The following is an 18,639-nucleotide window of genomic DNA, read 5'->3' on the forward strand; positions in this document are numbered from 1 at the left end:
GCTGGAATGGTTGCTCTTCATAGTTTATGCTTCCATTCCCCCAGCTTCTTCCTACTCTCTCTTAGTCAAACTCAACAATCACAAAATATTCTACAGGAAAGAAAAAAAAAAAAAGATGCATAACCTGTAAATTTGATGCAGAATATTGCTTTATCGAATCTTCTAATAAAGGATGAAAGATTTGTTTTACTTATCCTGGTAGGAATGCAGGTAGGATTTATTAGCCCTCAAATTCTTGGAGCAACATACCATGCCACAGTGTAAAACCAACTTTCTCCATGGACAAATACAAGCCTTTTGATTCAGAAGGGGGAGGGGAGAGGAAACATCCCATACACATAAAAACACAGATAATGGAATAATGACAGTTAGTTATCACTTTGCTGGTCCATTATCTGTCACTACAATCCATCATCACTATCAGAATACTCTTGCCAAACATTGTTAATTTCTGTTTTGTATTTTTAATGCAGCCAACCTCATTGTAATCCCCTTGACTGCATAGAAGCAAGAGATGGTCTTCTTAGCTGCCAGAAAAGAAAAGATTTTTTAGCAGAAGAAAGCTTCTTTACACAATATATTTCTTCAGGGAAATTCATTGAGGATGAGAGCAGTAACACAGCAATTCTTTGGGAGTTAAGATATGTCATATAGAATATTGTGCAAAGTGCAGCTTTTCTAAAGTCCATGTGGAAGTCTGAACCACACTATGTGGCAGACTTCTGATAAGTTGTCAATGCTATTCTGCAATGCTCTCACGTAAGAATACTAAATGGGATGTCTGCCAGTTCAATCACAAGTTCAGGCTAAAATTCTGAAGCTCCTTGAATTTTTGGGAAGATTAAAAATTCAAATCCTATCAGAACATTACCATTTGGATAGAGATATTAGATGAGCTTTTTGAGATTCCTTGCTATCACAAAGTTATTTAAAACCCTATTACCTCTCGGGTATGTATGCACTTATAAGGGATCACCTAGAACTTGTGTTTTGGAGTTTAATCATTACTGCAGCACATACTATTAGTTTCCTCAATAGAATCAAATATGTCCAGAAAGGATTTGGTTTAATCTTGACCAGCACTTTCTAACGCACCAGGTCTATTTGGAGTCAGATCATGTCTTTTGAGGGGTTGCCACCATGCTGTTCACATGGTGTCCTGGAACATCTTTTAACTGCAAATTGTGACAAATTGTTGACAAATGACTGTAGCTTTATGAGTCAGGTACAACACAAATTAATTACATTTTGAAATAAATTTTTGATTTGTCTTTTGGGGTTTTTCATATCTGCATCTTTCAGGTGCAACATTTGGCAGGTTTTCCTGAAGCACAGCTTTCTGTTTTTATAAATGAAATCCAAGAATCACAAGATTCCATGATCTGACATTAAAATAAATTTTTGAGTATTTAGACCATGGTGCATTTTATAACACTATGAGATGAAGAGACTGGGCTCTTTTACATGATAGGTGGTATGAACAGTTGCAAAATTCCTTTCCCCATAAGAATTACCTTAAGGATGCTGATCATGTGCTGTTGCCATTTGGCAGGTAAGTCTGGTGTTCTTTGTTGACAGAAACCATCCATCAGATCCCAAAGGAGAGACAGAAGATACATTTTTATCAAATAAAATAGCCCACACTGTTACCACCCCACAAATGCCATGACACCTGGTGGAATGAGAGAACTATGCCTGCATATTTAGTAAAATGTTAATGACACATGCCCTGAAACAGAATTTTCAATTTTCAGAGCTGATGACCATACTTCTTATGTCACATCTCCAGGTAGCAAGGTCACTGAGTAGCTGCTAGCAACTTCAGATGTTAGATTTAATAATCCTTGGCAAAATTTTTGGCAAGCTGCAAGGGGAACAAAAACATTTGCACCGCAATTGTTGGATAAGAGATCCCCTCCTATAGAAAGGACAGCCACTGATGAACAGGACCGATGGAGAGAGGCCCTGGAGGATCCACTGGAGGATCCACTTGTGGGGAGGTCACAACTAGGTGGAACCTAATTTTCTTCTCAAGCCAACTCCAGATCACAGCCACAAACTTACCCCAAAAGAGCCTCAAGACCAGCATAAGGGGCTTGAACTCATCCAGCGCAATTTTATTCTACAATAGCAGAGTCACTGGAGAAACAATGATGAAAAAAGCTAACAATATTGTATGGAATAAACCAATTCATAGTTCAAATTGCCATTATAAGAATCTTCAAGACAGTTTTCATTTGCAGTGGCTTGACAGTGAGACAGTGAAAAATAACAGTCCTGTTGGCATGACAGTTGGTGTATACACTGTTCTTCAAGAGAACCACTCTCCCTGCATAACTCCTCCAGCTGTCAATAGCAAAAATGGAGCTAATGAATATAATAATGGGAACATCTATTTGAAAGAAAGCATCAATAAACCCTCCCCTTCCTCTCCTTCTACCCACAATTCCTTTATCTGCATATCAATCTTTATTTCAAGGGCTTTAGTTCTTCAAATGGTCAATGCAGCCATTAACACTATCTTCATTTTATAGCAAAATGCAATTTCAGTTACTTTTATCAGGTAATGGCTTAGAAGGAACAACTGACTGAAGGGCAACCCAGAACTTCATTTGAAGTCTTTCATTTAGGAAAAAATCATTAGCACAAGCAGGTTGCAGGGACTGAACATACTAAAAAAAAAAAAAAAAAGAGCTTTCCTTCAGGATACATTATTGTTTACTTCTGCAAAACTTGAAAGGATCTGATATCTTTTTGGACTTAAAGATGAGAAAGTATGGATGATTACATATATAAATCTAACAAGGAGGATAAATATGACCCTCTTCGGGTAGGTTGAAACGGAACACTGTACTTAGCAAAGAATTTCCAAATCATGTAGCTCCAGGTATGCACAAGTTCCCTCCCCCTTCTGCAACATATACTGCACCTGTACCATTCTGTGTAGCTACCGGCAGAACTGTATCAACTTATTACAGTGATGGATAAAATTAGATTGATGGTGTTGCTTAGGCTGGAACTTCCATTCGCTGTCCAGTTTATTTGGACAGAGACATATGGAGGAACAACTGTCCACTCCTCTGAGCACCAGCAATGTCATGAGGCATTGAGGAAGGGAGTAGCAAAGATGGAGAATTTGCTGAAATCTCCATAAAGTTTTCTGTATTTCTAGCAGTATTTGCAACTAGACTAAGCTATCTCCAGCATATCAGCAAGCAAGCTAACATCTATGTCATTTACTCTTGGGAACAATTAAAAGAATGAATAAATCCACTGAGTTGAAATACTTTAAGTCTCTAAGCTCTATCTCCATTTGGTATCTGGACAAGGTTAGGGTTAAATGGGTATATTATTGAGTTAGAGTCCCTACAATAAATGTTGTTCTTTGTATTGCCTTCTAAGCATTGAGAAACAGGTTGTTCAAAAGTCGTCTCTGAAACTATCACCATGTTATTTTGCCTTGGTGAAACATCCACCCTGAACTTCCTAAATCAATTAGGATTTCCTCAGTTGTTCAAGCAATCAGAAATTGCATTGGAACTAGCTGCTTATCAACTTCTTGATACCAGGAAATGAGAATATTATGTCTAAATTACAAGTAATCTTTCCTATCTGTAATTCATGATAATACTCTATACTCTGTCCTTTCTCTTTCCTCTTTCTCTAAAGATTAGGAAAGACTAATTATAAAAATGGTAAAAAGGCAGTTCTAGAAAGTAGCACATATTCTCTGTTTTTAGAAACAAGACAGATGTTTATAGAGTTGAAGGCCTGTCTTCTCACATTAGCGAGCCTGATATATAGCTATAAATGCTCCTTTTCTACCTTGAAGGGTCTGAAAAGAGACTTATCTTCAAGTAAGTCAAATTTAACAATGCAGAACAAATATACTTAGTAAGAAGCTGTCTAAATAGAGCTTAACAGGCATATGCCTTTCTGCAGATCAATTTGGCATCTGGAGTCTGTTTTTCTATTTTGCCTTCCTTACATCTTCTTGAAGCAATTTTAGGAGAAATAAACAAAGCAGCAGCACTGGCAACATATTGGGAAAAGGCTGGTTACAGATGGTAGAAAGAATACTATCTTGTTGAAAATCCATAAAGACTCAAAGCAACAGACAAAGAGAATGGGGTACAAGAATAGTTCATAAACTCTAAAAGAAATCCAGTTTAGTAGCTTTATTTCCAAAGTTAACCAAATGCATTTGAAATTTAAAGGCAGAGATTCCTAGCAGGTCATGTTCTTAGCACTGCTGACCCAGGGTTAAGTACTTGTAGCTCCAAGCTGTATTGGAGTCAATAGCTTCAACAGCATAGTTATATCCCCCAGTTTTAATAATGCTCTCAGCTTGACATCATTGAATTCCTATGTGCTTCTTTTGATAAAAGAAAGTCTATGTCCTCAAAAGTCATTGCATATGGGCATTTTCTTAATGAAAAAGACAAGATTTGCGGAACACAGGCCTAATCTACCGGGGTCCAGAATGACCATTTCCAGTAAAACAGAGGTCTCCTCAAAACTACATTCATTAATAGCATTCATTTCCTGTGTACTGTATAGTTTTCATAGAGGTGTTTGAATGCTGATACAAACGCAAAATGAATGAAGACTGTGGGAATTTGTGCGTAGGTGTGCAATAGCCAGGCTGCTGAAAGTTGAGCGTGACTGATGTGCAGATAGCAGGCTATGTGTGGAGAATGACAAACATGGTGGGAGAAAAGATTAGCGCACACGTGAATGGAAGCTTGCTATATATTGCCTGCAATTTGCAGCACGCCCCCTCTCTCAAGGTTATCTTCCCTGTCCTCTCCCCATATTTGATTACACTTGACAGAGTGATGAGCACTGCAGTCAACTGAGATACATTTATTTTGCTGAACCATCCCAGAGGACTTAGAAAGACAGAATAATCCCCCAGTCAAGGTACAAGTTAGGTCTTCAGGAGACAAGCTGGACATTTTTATTTTTTATTTTTTGTTTAAAAACACAATTTCAGAACAGCTGAGGTTATTCATGGACTGAGGTCAATTTCAGCAAACAGCTTAAGCCCTATCTTCAGTTTTTAAGGGATGACTTTGTTTGTCCTGATGCACCAATGTAAACCATCTGCAGGACTAATCCTGCCTCACATGCCTGCTCCTAAGCAGCCACTCCAGTCATCTCTGCTGCTCTGCACAGGAGGACATGGCTTTCCCCAAGGCCATCCCAGAGACCTACACAGGCACTACAGGCTGAGCACACAGCAATTCTGCCAGCACCAGTCCAGCGGTTTCTCATTCACGCTTGTCCTTCCAATCCCCAGTTCCCCTCTTTACTGGCCATAACTGGGATGGCACACAGTGGAATGCATTTATTCAATTTTTATGGCCAACCTAAAGATTTTCCCAATATGAATGCAATATGAAACCTTGCACTACCCAACAGAAATACAAGGGAGAATCACAGTTTCTGCCAGAGTGGTGGGAGCATCCCCCTGCAAGAGGTTTGGTCGCCCAATCCGCCCATCCTGTGGGAGCTACTTGCAGCTGAGGGTCAAGTGTTTGACCCCTGCCAGGCTCCATCCCTGGTGTTGATCCGGGTCCCAACCCCGAACTGGAGTCATGGACCAATTGCTCGGCTTATCCCCATGGCCATGGCCCTGCATCTGCTCCTGGCTGCCCTCACCAGGCCTAATGCAGATCCCGACCCACAGGCCGACCGCCCAGCACCCTGCCAGTTTCTCCTTTGGAGGTTTTAAGTTTGTAAAGGAACTTCAGCACCTGCCTTCCTTTCCCTCTCCCTGTCAAACACTGGGGGCTAGGAAGTTTTGCATAACTATTATGCGACTGTCAGGGAGGGATTTTAGAAGTCATTATCAAGCCTTTTCAGTCGTATTGTGGTTGAGAAACAGAAAATACTCCCCATACACAAGGGGCTGAGTAAGCTCCCTCCTCCACATTCCCAGCTTATATCACTCCAAGAAGGGAAGATGAGCAAGACCAAATAAAGATGTTAAATTCAGTATAATGGCTGGTCACTTGGTTCGTAATTTCCTGTAATGAAAACACCGGTATTTAAACACAAGTAGCCATTTCTTTTTACTCTGCTCATAAAATTTTTTACATGGCATAGCAAAGAAAGATTAAAAAGACACATTTCCAAGCTCTGTATATGATAATGGCAAACAAATAAAGTGCCTATGCACCACAAAATAGGCTTCTTTTGAAACCATAAGATACCATTCAGGCAAACTCTCCATACTGTTACTGTGACCTTACTCTTAGCAATATCTCTGTGTGAAGCAAGTAAATGAAAAAAAGAAGCTTTTCATATTTTCCCAAGGAAGCCTAAATTACATTGCAAATCAAAATGTCTACATATGTATGTATACCCGTGTGTGTGTGTGTCTATACACTTACAAATTTAGTAAAAATTCCAAATGCTAGAGAATTTATCACACTCTCTAGCAGTTTGTTTGATGGATAATGATGTACTTTGTTAAAGACTGATGCTTTATTTTGCATTGCATAGTTTTCTAACTTCTAACCTTTGGCTATATTTTATAGCCAGGTTTGAGCTGAAAAGAATATTTATGACAATATGGATTTAAAACATGACACTGAAAGAAGATGGTATTAACAAGCACTAAACTTTCCAAAGCTTTTACTGTTTTTCAAATATGATGACTGCTTTCAAATGTATTATCTGGGATCATATGGAGATCCACTCTTACTGCACAGAGAACTGAGGACATTTAGCCAATACTTAAAACTACCCAGCAGTAGCTCTGTGGCAATCCCTGTTATTCACAAATGATAGCAAGTTGAGCTAGAATGTACTTCAGGATTTAATTCTTCTATTTGGTGTAATAAAAATTGCATGATATCCTCATTAAGTTACCAACAAATTAAGTTACACAATCAATGACCAACTGATCAATGGTATCAGTCTTGCTCTAGACTTTTGCTTTTACCTTTTATCTTCTAAAAGCACCAGCTTTTATAAATGCACTGCTTCATTACAGCCATACTCTCAACCCTCCTAAGACTTGCCCCCCCTCTCTTTGAATGAGGTTTAAAAAATCCAGTTCAAATCCTATAAATGGGCAAGACTAAAGATTCCAGTCACATTACTGCTGAAATTCAAAGTTGAGCCTTGACTGTATTTTCTTTTCTGACTGCTGCTGAGGTTATTGTTTGCAATTATTTGACTGAGAGAAGAGGGAGGTGGAGAAAGAAATGGGAAAGAATGAATGGTTAGATAGCAGTGTTCTGCAAGATATACTTAGAATCAATCACATTACTGTTTTCTCAGCCAGGCTAGTGATCATAAATTCTGTATCTCTCCCCAAGCTCAGTGGCTGTGCCAGCCATTCATTCTGAAATGCTTCATGTTTCCTGTACAGGAGTTCACAATAGCATTATGAATTCAGGAGAAAGCTGAGCTCAAGGAGGGGCAGGGAGGGAAAAGAGGCTTGCCTGGTATAGCATTGCATAGTGTGCAAAAAGCAAACCAAGCCAAGAAGATACAGGAATGGAAAAGGAGGTAGAAGGAAAGAGAGTTTATTTCTAGTTCATGATAGAAGTTTATCTGCCTTGCCTTGCTTTCACTTGGGAATTGGAAAAGGAATTTCATTTGGACAATTTGAAATTGACCACTGAGGCCTGGAAAAATGTGTTTACATCAGGAAAAGCAAAAGGAAAAGGCAGGGACAGGGGTGCACACAGGGCCGGGCAATGTTTTGTCCCTCTCAGCTTCCAACTCTAAGTATAATGGTGGCTAAATCAGCAGCTACAAATGAAGTCATGTTTCCTCTCCTACGTCAGCTCATGGGGAAAAAAAAGCCATTTCTCATAAGAAATACAATGTTCTTCCTCCCATCCCCATACAGGTCTTGGAGGTCCTGGTATATGATGTCTGTCCATTTCCTTTTTACTTGTATCTCACCAATCTGCTTTCAAGGCACAATGGAGCCAGAGGGGAAGAATATGCTCACCAAAAGCTCTTATGGAAACGTTAGTTACAAAACTAGGCTGTGGCCTTGCTGGGCTGAGTTACAAATGCCTGGAATGAAGCTGAGACCAGAGAACAGTCAGATATTTTCCATGCCAACCAGTCGGAAAAGTAAATGGGAACAAAAGCAGGGATGTGACAAGGTCCTGTGTTTACAGGAATTATTCTACTACTGAAGCCATCAGGAGCCGCAGACTAGAAATCTCTGCTCCACATCAGTATCTTGTAGCTCTGAGAAGCAACAAATACTGGATTTCAGCAGCTTCTGCTGAGTTTTCTGGTGAGAAGCAGGTGCTGCTCTTCAGGGTACCCTCTGGGATGCTGGGCAGATCTGTCTCTCAGGGAGGCAGGACACTGCTTCCTTGGTGAACCAGGTTTTGCATGTTATTCAGTGTTCAAAAATTAGTGGAAGCAGTAAGCCCAAATCTCCTGACAGCTGATGAGGAGTAACTGTAAGGGGAAGTTCCTGAGCTTGCCTCCCTCCATCTGGGATGCCTGTAGGAACTCAACAGCAGCACTGCAACATCTTAAAGAAACGAGTGGTACCCTTCCCATCCTCCCATCCCTTCCCCCCACTTTTTTTCTTCTAGTTAAGACATGGAGATGTGGCTAACCACTGGCCATCTCCCCACCTCAGACTGTCAAGCTAATGATACAGAGCATGGGTGATAACACAGTTCATCTGCCTGTCTTTACAGGCATTAGAGACAAAAGGCCCAGTCCTTTGGACAGATAAGCCAAACCCAGAGCAATTTCCTCAGAGCAATCTCTAGTTTCTAAAATGCAAAATCCAATTTCCAGTTCCAAAATTCCAATCTTCCCTATCCTAAAACATCTTTGGACAAAAGACCTTTTACGGTAAAAGGTATTTAAGTATTCATGATTTTATTTTTAAGCATAGTTTACAAATGCAGGGCTAAATTTAAACAATGACTTTTTTTTCTGCAGTGCAATATTGCAACTATAATTCAATACTGGACCACCATGTACATATTTGTGTTAGGATTTGCACAGGCAAAATTCTAATGAAAACAGCCAAATACTTTAAATGGTGACATCACTAAAACTCCAAAGGTGTATATGGTTTCATATATAACATATATAGGTATATATGGATAATTTTATAACCATGTTTACATGCCCCTACAGTTGCAATGGTTTGCATACACATAAAAATATGGTGATAGTTTAAATTCTCCTCCCAGAATATCAAAGGAGAAACAAGACACTTAGGTTTTTCACATCTGTGTGATCACTTTGGGGCAGTTCCTATGCTCTTTTCTCAGGGCTGGAGTTCTAGAAGTAACATGTACCCACCAGAGCCAAGGAGAGTCACAGGTACTGCACTGTAATTGCAGTCAGAGCCTTGCCACCTCTTTGGGGAATTTAGTGGGTGTTTCTGTTGAAGAATTTGACTCTACCCAGTTATCTACTTATATTCACAAACAGTGCTAACTCAATCACTTTCGATCTCAAGTGTACATGATTAACTAGTAATTTCCCACATTTGTGACATACCATGACCTTCCTTGATGCTGTTAAAGTTTGTAACTACAGAGAAAAGCACTGGCAGGTTGATAGCAAATGACCCTTGATAAGTTTTTTTACAATTGCTTGACTTTTCTATGCAAGTTTATGCTCTCATGGCAACATGGACAGCATATCATTCTTTGCTGTCTTCATTAAAAGAAAATGATCCTGTCTTCCAGATTAAAAAAAAAAAAAGAAAAGAAAAGAAAAAGCTGTAACTGTTGAAGCAGCATGCACCTAATAAGCTACTTCTAAATCTGGCTCCATCATTTCAGTCTGTGGACTAGCAGAACAGAGCTTGCAGAATCCTTCTCAAGTAAGTACTGTTTTCTCTTAGCAGCATGTCTATTTTTTTCATTTAAAATGTATAACAGGTAGCAAAGAAGTCTCTGGCATTAAATTGGTGGTGCTGCAATATGACATCTGAATTGCTTGCTTTAAACATGAATTAACATGCTCTGTTGTTTCATTTGGCAGACATTACTGTCTTTAAAAGGAAATATTTAATACATTAAGGTACGTGACGGCAAATTATATGGATGAAGCTTCCCATAGCTGCAGTGCTGGAAGCTAATAGAATAATTTATAATTGACTGTCATAATAGATTTTTTAAAAATGATTTATGTATCTTTTATTTTCATGATGCACATCATGGAACATGCCTATTTGATCTCATCATAACTGGAATATGCACCCTGAACACACTACTGGCCATTAAGTATGAAATTAGTACAATTATTTCTATCTTTAAGAGAGACAAAGTCATATGGTGGCATTAATAATTTTAATAAAGCTAATATGAACACATTAAAGCTACTTTAGGTTTGTATTAAATGCTGAAGGAAAATATTTATGATGGATGACTTTGTATAATTATACAAAGTATTAGTCAATCATCGTTAAACTCAAAAGTGTGTAGATGAAATAATTGTTTGTATGAGAAACAATATAAATGCTTGTCATTAACCAAAACAGATAGCACATACTGTAGCATGCTTTCTACAAGAGTATTTAAACAGCTCTGATGAACATGTTTCTTTAATCTAATGAAATGGGGTGGGGCTACAGGAGTTGAAGGAAAAAAAGAAACAATCTTTTCCTTCATGTTTAAATTGCAACAGCTCCAGCGGAAGGGAGTTAGGGACAGACAAAGAAAGGTCTCCTTTTACAGTTGATGTGCAAACACACATATATCCACTTGCACAAAAGCATTTTTTTTCCTTTAGCCCTAGCTGCTTAGCACCAGTTCATATGATGTGCAACTCTGATCGCAAACAAACAGGAGTGCAGCACTTGGCAAAAATGTATTGTAACTGCATCTGAAACACTACAGCTCTGCTACTGATATCCTGGAAACTATTAACACAGAAATATTCTATACCTCCAAACAATATAATTTATCATAATCTTTTATGTAGGAAAAAATTTGCTGTATAAATTTAAATTGCTCAATTAACTTCCACAGCAAGGTAACCAAACATTTTCCTCCTATTCAAGATATACATCCCCCAACACTCCATGATACCAACAGGCAAGAATTTACCATTTATTTCTCCCAGTTATTCAGTTATTCTCAAGTTCTTCACAACAACACATTTAAAAGCATACTGCCAAGCCAACTCATTTATATGCAGGCAAGCTTTTTTTAAGGAAACTTTTCCAGGATATATTGAAGCATGGAACTGGAACAACCATTTCCTTATTTACTGTATAATAGAAACAGATAGTTTTTGGCAGATTATGCATATGGAGAGATAAAGAAAGAGGGTAGAGAGAACAAAATTACTGTGTTAGTTATGGTGAATAATAATACACACCTCCTTTGCAAGCAACACGAAGCTTAGTAGGGCCACCTCTGTACAGCCTAATAAATTAGAAGCCAACAAATGAGAGTTCTAGCTTGACATCCCACAGCCCTTCCCAAAGCTACCACAAAATCTCAGGAAAAAGATGGATAGTTATGGAAGGACCAGCAAGTAGTAAAAACTTATGGTACCTTCCACACAAGACTGAAGGAGACATCACTGGGAACTAACACCATTAACAAACTTTGAGCCTTTCCATGGCTGTTACTACTCAGCAACATGAGGATACAATCATTGGTAACTTTATTTAATAGAGATTGACTAGTAGGGGAAAGAGGGTTGAGTTCGTGAGGCCTCCCCAGGGGAATGGCAGCTTCAGAATCAAGGAGATGGCATTGCCTAGACCAAAAAAGCTCATTCATTTGTTATCCTTTGTGATTACCTAATCCTCCAAAGGACTGATCCTAACAAAATTCCACAAACCTACTGCAGGTTCATGTATTCATGAAAGTCAAAGCCCCTCAATGTTTTGATCCAGCACAAAGAACTGTGAGCTTTTGCAAAAAACAATTCAGTATAACACAATTCACTAATTTGAATGGGCTCACAGGACAGGAAAAAAAGAAAAAAGAAAAGAGTATCATAGCAACATCTTATTCCTTCGTGGTTTATGCATTCGACAAAGACTTTTCTCACAATATTAAACTTTCTTCTATGTTTAAGATTTAATTAGTAGAATTACATATTACTGCAGATGTAAAAAAGCTGACAAGAAAATGATGCTGTACTGAAAGATCTCTACAATAATTCCTGGAAGCATCACTAGGATGGACTTTGGGTAGGCTAAATTCACCAGTAGAGTGGTATCACATAAAAAATTGATGTTTTATAGCTTCAGGGACAGCAAGGCCATACAGAGTGGAGCTCAAGTGTTAACTCACCCACCATCAAACTAAGAATGGATATAAGTAATCAAAAAGATATTGGTATAGAAAACATGAATTTCAAAATAAAGCAGAACTCAGAAGGTGGAAAAATATTTTCATTCCACCTGTGGAAAAATAAAACTTACTCATATACCCAGTCTCATTTTGTGTGAAAAACTATTTCCATTCTTCCATTAACTTTTCCTCTCTACTGCTTAAAATTTTCTTATGATTTTCCTCCGTTTTTTGGCCAAATAATAAAGAAAAAGCTATAGAAGCTGAGAAAGAGGAAGAAAGAAAAAGGAGAGTAAAATGAGGAAAAAAAGTATATGTAATTTAGAAAGCTACATGACACTGTTATCCTACCTCAAAGAACAACAGGTTTGAAAATAGACTAAAAAGATTTGACACTCTCCTAAAAACACACGCTCAAGGAGCAAAGAAAGAAACCAAGACTCCTCATCTGTGTATTCTCAGAAGAATCAATTATTTTGCTGGCTCTTTTCACCATGCAACTACAAAGTGAACTGGAGACACAGACTCAAATGCTAGTGTAATGCAGGTAAACATACAACTCTACCCAAGGCTACAGCATGGCTACAAAGGTAGCTACAAAGGTAGTACGAAGGTACCGCGTGTTAAAAAACGCTCATGAAGCAGGTGGCTAAAGCAGAACCCAAGCAAGAGAAATATGATGATGGTAGAGGACAGAAAGCATTTTGAGGAGTCAGTTACAGTCAAGGTACACAGCTGCAGCTGGTCACTAAATGTTAATCTGACAAAGAACATGTTACTCACAGATGCTGTCATGTTCAGTTAGCTAGGAAGCTCCATCTCTCTTGGCTGAGAGCAATGATCTCTCAGGCTGGTGATACCACAAGCTTTTAGTGCTAAGGAAATGCCAACAATGAGAAAATGTGATGGTGTATCTGCTCCGAAGCTCAACCTAGCTAGACCACAAATCTGTTCTCTGTATTGTAGATCAGCCTCCATATTGTTTTGCATTCCTCTCTTCAAAGCACTCCATTGTCTGAAATGTGGATAAATAAAAGATCACTTAACACCTTTGAAAAAAGATCACAGTCTGCAGCTTCACTTCTCTGGCTCGTCTCTGCAAGAGTAAAATTTGTCTTCATGGGTGACAGGAAAAGGGAAAAAGTCTCCTAGGAATTAAGGGCTACCAAATGTCCTATCATCTAATGCTGCACATGCCTGGTACATTTCTTTGAGCAAAATATACTCAGCAAAATGTGTCCACAGTCCACTTTTCTACTGCTAAGTGAGAAAACAGCCAATGGTATAGAACTCATATTTCTCTGGCTGCTTACAAAGTAATGGAAGGTGTCCTGATAGTATGATGCTGAGCATAGTATGGACCTGCGTAGAATGGAGATTCTTTTCCTCCACTGTATTGCTCTAAAAATAATTAAAAAACCAGTTTATTAATACATTTTAAGGTTACATTTTTATCTCTCTAAATTTTAATTCATTTTTTAAGGTGTAGCTTGCATGGTAAACTGGGACTGCTCTAGTCTTGCTGCGGCTGTAGCATTTGTCAGAGAACAGTGACTCCATTTTGAGGTTCAGGATCTATGCTAAAAACCACATTTTCTAATGCTCAACACTACTTACAGGCTTAGCACAGCTTTGTCTAGCATTCAACTATAAATTAAATTAATCAGACTTGCAGCTGTGTGAAAACAAGATGGCACAGCAATTTGTAGCATTGTGTTTGGTCACCCTGCAGTTGAGAGAGACAAGCATTTGCCTTAGCATGTTGGGGAGGTAGATTAATAGAAGGCATTTAGATCCTTTAGATCTTTAGATTTAGATTTAAGGTTGGAAGCAAAGTCCACCATGCAGATTCCTGCATAGAAGCACAAGTCTCTGTTCTGTGAGACTTTAGAGTATCTTTTCCAGTCCATTTCATGCCACTGAAAACTATCACTTTTCTTCCTGTTCTTGGGAATAGGTAAATACTTCACCAAAAGCACTTAATTCATAAGAAACTGAAATTAGTTTTAACACCAGTGCTGTCAATACTTATGAAGTACATTCAGGAAGCTGATTTTCATCCCTGAAATTTTCCTCTTGATCAAAATTATCATATGCTTCAGAAATGAAAGTGGATATCAGTTTACAGACATACTGAATTGTACAATCAAGTGTCTAGCACACCATAAAGTTGGTAAATACACAAGTGAAGCTTTCTACTTCTTAAAGACCTTTAATATGGCCTAACATGACTATAACTAAGGCAATGTTGAAAAATCAGATTTAGATTTCTGTCCCCTGCTATGATTTATGTTTGAATGGGATTCTGTCAGTACACCAATCAATATGTGGGGGAAGAGTCATGGTGGTAAAGCCCCTTCAAAACTGGATCTCCAACTGTATGTTGACATATTGCATATAGCCAATTCCATAGCATTTATACTATCCTATTCATTTGACAGCTACACTAGGTTAATTTAGGCAGCCTAATGTTAATCACTGCAAACATGAAAAAAATGAAAAAAAAAAATCCTAATTCTCTCACCTTCCCACATCTAAGTTGCTGTTATAGAGAAAGCAAATCAGTTTTAATGGACTTGGATTTACGTATATAAACACATTTTTTGTGAGTCTTCCAAATGCAAACAAATTAATTACTAAATAGGTTTTAAGAATCAAGCCTGATTTAATGCTGGCAGCTTTGGTATAATTTTCTGTTTGCCATTACAGCCAATGGTACACAACTATCAGCAGTTTTTAGGGAGAGGAAAAATTCATTTTAAGATTTTAACTAGTTCCAGTTAACAGCTGCCCATTAAAATAAAGGAACTGAATTTTCATTCTACCAGTCCTGAAGAAAGCTGGATCCCTTGAATATTAAAATTGGATCCTACAGAATTAGAGTAAATGTCCACTGGAATTTTACTTAGGAGTGCAAGACTTTCAAGGAGAGTCTAGGGAGGTAAAATGACTAGAAGCAATAAGTGCTGTGTCTCCTGCCCATTACAAAAGATTTTCTCTTAAAAAAAAAAGGATGGTGAAGTTAATGTTTAATGATATGGAATTTTTGCTGTGTGACACCTAGCACCATAGGAATAGACATTGTTCCCATTAATTTGGGAACTAGACACTTTCTGGAGAAGTGCTAAATGAAACCATGCTGAAAGCATTTTAAGCCAACACTCTCTTGCTGAAGAAATTAGGCTAGACAACCTTATATTAAAAGCAAATCAGTATTTGGCAACCATTAGAGAAGAAAAAATAGACCCTTTTCTAAAACAAACCCAGCCAAAGAGGAACATCTGAATAATATAAAGGGATAAATTTAATTATAAAGAAGAAAGGTCCAGTAAAATGCTCCAGAATAAACTGCATTAAGTACAAAAAGTAATGTATGAAGTTTGATATCTATTTCATTAAAAGCGAAAGGAGGAAAGAGCATATCTGAACAAGAATGGGCACTGAAAGAGTTGGAATGTAGCTATTTTGAGAGCAGTGGGCTTGATGGACTTACACACCTGTAGGGCAGACAGAAAACTTAGGAATGAATGGGTACATCTGTCTCCCAACAGAGCCACATTCTGAATGATCTAGTCATTCCTAAGTTCTCAGTTTGTCCTGTAGACTGATATCCAACAGCCCTTCAGCCACACTGAACATTAATGACTAGTCTTACTTATTTCAGAAAACACCACATCTTGTTTTCTCAGGACTGTATACAGTGAGAATCTACTGATCAGGGAGCTATTGAATAATATGAGGAAACGCTGTTTCTTAAAAGATTTTGTCAAAAAAGTTGCTAGGCTCTGGAGACTAGGTAACTATCCATGTAAGCTTACCCAGTTATGTTGCATTCTTCTTCATACATATTCCATTGGCACTTTTCCTCTTTACAGTTTGCCCTTTATTAGTATATTAGGTTTTTTTAAAAATAAAAGAAATATTTCTTTTAGAAAAGAATATTTCTTTTTAATAAAAGAAATAAATTTGAGTATGGTAACTGACGATAGTGTTGGCACCTTGGAGAAGGATGCCACACACGGCCCAGAGGAGGTAGCTTGTGTAGCCACTAGTCAGCATTTCCTGTCAAAGAGGTGGGAGATGAGAATTTGCTCCATGAACAGGTTTGAAAAAGGTTTCATCAGAGGCAGCCTGGAGAACCAAATGACCAGAAAAAGAATTTTCAGCATAGTTAACCATACACACAAATATTCTGAAAGTAACAAGATTCAGTTTAGAGAAAGTTAAAAATATATATAATAGACATTTCCAGAAAAACGTCATTTTGGTGGAATTTCTTATCTACATCACCTGGTAGATACCTAATTCCCCAGTTTGTGAGGACTTCATAACCCATACAGCCTGAACACCTGAAAAGTTAAAATCTTCTATAATCTTCTAATCTCCTATAGCGATATTTATATCAGAACAGTGATTGATCAGCAATTGCTGCTGGCAGCAGAGGGTTTGACTCTGGTGCAAAGACAATATTTCTGGGCAACGTAAAGGCTGACTGAGAGAACTAGCTTACAGGAAATCCACTGCATTGTAATGGAAAGACTCACCCTTTTTTGCAACAAGAACCGTACTGAAAACAGTGTAATTCCTGATCCAAAATCCTGGAGTCTATCCACTAACTACAAAAGGTGCCAGACCCAACCTTAACCAGAATTAAAATATACCCCAATATTTTGTTCAAAAGCATGATTTGCTTTTTAGTTAATAGCTTAAAATCTTCTTATGAATCTCACTGTGTGCAAAACCTTTAGACCTGTTTATAGTTTTTCAAATGTAGGTAATTTGCAGAATATCTTATTGTTAGAGCATTGAAATCATAATTATTGATACATAAAACCTTTGTACACTTTAGTACTAGAACTGTTGAATATTGTCTGCTTTGACCCAAAAATGATCACATCTTCCAGAGCATTACACAAAGAAACTTCCAGTTGTCATAACAACCTACTGCAGCTTTTTTGCTACATGTATATCCTGCATTTGTTTCTGATATTATTAGTAAAAATTAAAATTGCCTAAAGTTTAAAAAGCAAGAATATTATTAAAAGGAAGTGGGCATGATGATATACTTTTTTAATTTCCCGCATAACTAAGATTTCAATTTTCAGTCTTTGGACATTGATCTGTAGGGAATTACTCTCAATCAGTTCATGTTGGAGGTAACTACTCTGTTCTGCTCCATTTTTATACAAAATATGCAGGTTTCTTATAATGTCTCTGTGAAATGACACTCAGAATATAAATAAGCTTAAATTAACCTTTAGTAAATCTTCATGTGCTTGGCTACGTAACAAGTTTACTAAACAGGTCCCTGAATACATCAATCTTGTCAACTGAAATACTGAATCATTATGAAAGTCCCAATTAAGCTGTGATCCTAGCTAACACTGTTATACATGTTTCGGATTCAGCCATCAACTTAGTTTCTCGTAGGAAAGAATCAATATTACCCTATTTTATTATTTTATTAATACTAAAATAGAATACAATAGGTTAGTCATTGCAGTAGACTAAATTGCAAACTGGATCGGATCCACCTGAGTCCCTAGAACTTGTTCACTTATGAGTTATCACAGTCTGATTCTTGTTAATATCTAGAGATCTCATTTTGATTAGGGCCTGATGCAAGGTTGCGTATCAATGCATAGAAAAAGACAGTCTTTTCCTAAATTTTAAGGACAAGTAATGGCAGCTGCAGAAGAAAGTTCAGGTTTCCACCAAAGGTCATCTAACAGGTTAATGGCAGAACTGCTAACAAAGGACGTCTTATTTACAGTCAAGTCTGTCACATAGTTCAGGCAGTTTTCAACTGACTTGCACAGACATACTGATTCATTACAAGAACTGTACTCACCATTTCTAAAATAATGCAAAATTAATACATAAGTATTTCTGCTAAGATATTTTAATGTTAATAAAACAGTTTTAGAAGAGTTCACAAAGATCAGGAGTCAGGCAAGCATCCAGCTAGCAGAGGCATATTAAAGCAAGAAATAACAGAAGAATCTGATTGCTAACACAGCTTGCTAAAGGTATGCTTCAAGAATACTGCCTAGACTACTGCAGCACTACATTGCTATTTACAGACGCACCTGATTGCATGGGAAAGAAAAATCCTCTTTATCAGCAAAGTGTTCAAAGAGAGTAGATCTATAAGGCAAAATAATTTTAACACTTTTAAAAGTAATTCACTTAACATATGGAAACTAGATTACGAATATCAACTCATTATAAAAGAGTTCAAAGTCTCAAACATCCACATTCTTATGCATATGCTGGTTTAATATTCAGCTTCTCTATTTGAAACTGTGACTAGTGGAAATAATTTTGGTGATTCAGCACTCTCTAGAGAATATTTTGGTCAACTTATTTA

This window comes from Dromaius novaehollandiae, chromosome 5 (genome assembly GCF_036370855.1).
Source record: "Dromaius novaehollandiae isolate bDroNov1 chromosome 5, bDroNov1.hap1, whole genome shotgun sequence".
NCBI lineage: Eukaryota > Metazoa > Chordata > Aves > Casuariiformes > Dromaiidae > Dromaius > Dromaius novaehollandiae.